Source organism: Cariama cristata, unplaced genomic scaffold (genome assembly GCF_000690535.1).
Source record: "Cariama cristata isolate BGI_N322 unplaced genomic scaffold, ASM69053v1 scaffold15500, whole genome shotgun sequence".
Lineage (NCBI taxonomy): Eukaryota > Metazoa > Chordata > Aves > Cariamiformes > Cariamidae > Cariama > Cariama cristata.
In genome coordinates this window covers 26,653-30,540 of record NW_009596580.1, presented here as the reverse complement: position 1 = coordinate 30,540, position 3,888 = coordinate 26,653, and positions in this window count along the sequence as shown.

Genomic DNA, 3,888 nt, shown 5'->3' with positions numbered 1-3,888 from the left:
CCCGGTAAACGGATTCCGAGCCGCTCTTAATGGGGAGGGGACGCGGAGGGGGAGGTTGCCTTTGCAGCGCACAGAACTGCGCCCTTGGGTGCACCCTCGTCTGTTGGTCAGATGCTGCCCCTCGGTCCCTGCCCCGCTGCGCGAGAGCCTCTCTGGCTCTGGGCTCCTGCGCGGGATTCTCTTCAGCACAATTAGAAACACCGGCAGAACCTCGCCGTAACAAATCGCTTGATTTTCTAGGTCAGCTCTCCCAGTTAGGGTGATACCAGGCACTGAAAGCTGGCAGTTTATTTCAGCTTTTACTCAGTACGTTTTGCTGGGAAGCGACTTAAAATGCATTAGTGTCACGAGGCGGGAGCTGCGCGGGAGCTCAGTCGTGTCTCTGTCACTCGTCCTGTTGTCTGGGGAAATTCCTTCAGCAAAGGCAGGCGGCTCACTTGCTTATCGTGTTTTCCCACAATATTGTTTTTCTTTTTCTTTTTTTGTGCTGGGGGCTGGGTATTGATTATAAACGTCATCTCGGAGGGATGTGTCACTGCCAGGGCTGACGGTGGTAAATAGCAGGTGGGTCCCATGCCCAGTCCTCTCGCTGCCGGACTCCCTGGGCAGGTGCTGGTGGCATCTGGCTGTCCTGTGCTGCTCCAGATCGGGCAGAGCACCCCCAGCACCGATCCTGCCCCGTGCCAGGAGACTGGACAGCACATCCTCGGCCGCCAAGGGCTTGGCTGGGCATCCTCAGCCCGGCAGAGATCCCACCCAGCTGCCGCGGGTGCCCTTCCCCTGCACCCCTGGGGGACGTCCAGGGACCGGTTTTCCTGCCGCTTTGCAGCCCCGGCAGCCGTGGCCGGCCAGCAGGCGTGCGGGGAAGCGTTTCGCAGCTGGTTTGACTTTTGTGCGTGCGTGCGCCTGTGTTTATGCAGGCACATGTGGTTTGTGTTTGTGGGACATGGGGGGAGCAGGGCAGGGACCCGCATCCTTCATTGAAAGCGATTATCAATGAACAAGGGCGAGGAAAAAAGCCCTAAATAAATCACTGAGAGTAAACACTCTCCAGTTTTGGCTGCCTTTGCATGAAGATAAATGTGGAAAGCAGGTTCTGTAATAAGGCAGAGCCAGATGACAACCTCCCGTGCTGTCTCGCTGGGGCGAGCCCTCTCGCCCGTCAGAGCAGCACCGGGGCTGGTTGCAAGCGAACGTCAGTGCAGAGCAGCAGCAGCAGAAGCCCCCCGTGCCTGCGACCACCTTTGCCCTCCCGACTCTCAGGCTTTCCCCAGCTGCAGGGCACTCCGGATTCTCCTGTCCCGTGCCCAGGGGCTCCCACTGGGGCAGAAGACCCGAGGCTCGCACGGCTCAAAGCCTGTGGGGGTCGGACCCCCCATCACCCGGCCGCTCCGGCAAGGTCAGGTCTGTGCAGTGCTCCCAAGGGGCTCAGCAGGGGCCCCTTCCCCTGCCAGCCTGCTTGGGGCTCAAAGGCTGCTCTGCTCCCGTCTCCCAGCTGGTTAAAGCCACAAGGCTGACTGCGTTTCCCAGTGTGGACCAGCATCCAGACTGGTGGGTGGAATGGGGCCCTGCCACGGAGCGCGGCTCCCAGCAGCGCAGGGTGTGCAGGATGCGGTCCCCCTGGGCGCAGCCAGGGTTCTGTTTGACAAAGCACAGCGGACCAGGAGGAAACCTAATATTTATAATTCCTAAAGTTGTCTTGAATCCCCAACCTTCCTATCTTCAAACAGGAATAGAGAAATCCATATTTAGTTCAACTGCTTGTTTGATATTTGGAGAAAAAGGAAAATCAAGAAGTTGTTGCTCATTGTGCGCTTAACTAAATAAAATATGAATGTCAGTGCCATGTTACTCGGCTCCTTCGGCTGGGTGCCAAATATGTTTATTTTGCATCTGGTCACCTGCAGGTAAATGGGGTGCAGCCGCTTTGTCAAAGCTGCCGGAGAGGGTTTGACCCTGGCAGAGCTGGGGCTGGGAAAGGCTCGGCCGCTTTCCCACGGGGAGCGGGGCTGTGCGCTCTCCCTCCCCGGTCCCGCCGTCCCCGGGCGAGTGGGTTTCCATCACCTGGGCACCCCGGCCCCTTCGTGCCGTGGAGCGCCCATGGCTTTTGCTCAAGGACATGGTGGTGTTTCCTTTTTATTCTCACTTCTCTTCCCAATTGTAGGAAAATCAACTGTTCTGTATTCCAGGCCAGAAGGTTAATGTTTGGGGAAATTATGTGTGTGTTATAATGCAATTAAAAACAACCCCTATAATTGCTGTAATTTATATATACCTATGAAATAACCAGCTGGTGTAATCAAAGCTTCTAGTATATTTTGTTTGTTTCAGCAAGTCAAAGGGAAGGAGATGGCCCCAGCCGGGCGTTCGTGTGCTGCGCGAGGGCTTGCAGCAGTCGGGGTGCCTCGCGGAGGGAGCCCTGCCAAACCAGGGAGCAGCAAGAGAGGGTGCTTGCTGTTCGAGCGATCGTTAACGCCGGTAAAACGCTGCCGACTGCTTCAGCATCACTGCGGCGTCAGCGTACGCTTAGCAGAGGGATAAGTGCTCAGGGGCAGGTTGTCTGCGTGTTTATGGATGGGGAGGAGCGATGCTGTCCCCTGGAAAACTTGGGATGCTGCAAATGTGTTTTGGACTCGTGTGCTTCAAAGAGTGTATCTCGAGCTCGCCTCCCTTCCCTCCCCTCCCTGCCCTCCATCAACAGCCCGGGAACATTAAAGCAGATCGGCTGCAATTTCAAAGCTGTGACTTCAGTGCGGCCGAGTTGGTGATGAGGAAGATAATTAGCAAGTTAAATGTTCAATGCTTTAGTCAAATTACGTTCAATAATATTGAGCTATAAGGAAAGAGGGTGGCAGGAACTGTTAGCAGCTGGCTTTTTCATTATCGATACAGCGTTGTGCAAACCACTTTCCACTTAATGAAGGCACCCTGGGTTTTATTTCATTTTTCAAGCCTGTTTCTGCTTTCTGCTTCACCCGCCGTTGGCTAGCAATTTGCAGGATTGCAAACGAGCTCGGAGTATTTTAGAAGCCAGTGGTTTTTCAGGAATGAATGCCTTGCCTGTGCTTCATGACTATCATTCAAGTTCTGTTGGCTAACTAGCCCCCGAATTACCTGTGCGTGCAGAGAAGGGCTGTGTTTATGGGTCTGCTGGGGTCTTGATGAAAGCCTCGGACTGCAGTTCCTAGCCGAGGATGAATAAAACACCGCAGGGATCCTCTCCCAGCCCTGAAGTTTAAAATATTAATAGGATATCATTTTCCCGACAAGCGTTGCAACAGGTAGCGAGCACTTTGTTATAAAACATTTCCTCTTAGTGGAACCGTGTATTTTAATGGAAATGCGGTGTCACTTAAATTATTGATATCCCCAAAAATACGAGTCCACTGTGTGTCCACAGATATCGAAATCTTTTCAACCAGGCTCTTTCTCCGTGCTCCGCTGGATCCTGTTCTGCTCCATGAATATTGCAGCCTGCGGGCACCAAAACAGACGGCGCTCCCCGAGGATCCCCACGCCGCTTGGGTTGTGATCACCGGTGGTGATCCGCTCCCACGAGCGAAAGGCAGCGTGGCCAGGGAGCTGGGACGGGAAAGGCAGGCAGCTTGTGGCGGGGACCACAGCCTTCTCCTGGGGGCCTTTTATCTCCGGTACCAACATAGGATGAGGAGGGGAGAGCAGGGATGGAAAACAGCAGTGATTCATGCAGAGCGGGCAGGATTCCTGGCTGCCCATCAGAGCAGAATAGCTCTTTGTACTCTTACAAAAAGGTGGGACGTGGTAGAAGGGAACGGCCGAACTGGGCCGGGTTTTGGTGGTGGTGGGCAGCCTGGCAGGAGCTGGGGAGGGCAGAGGTGGCCGGTGGTGCCGATGGCTGGGCGGCCGCGG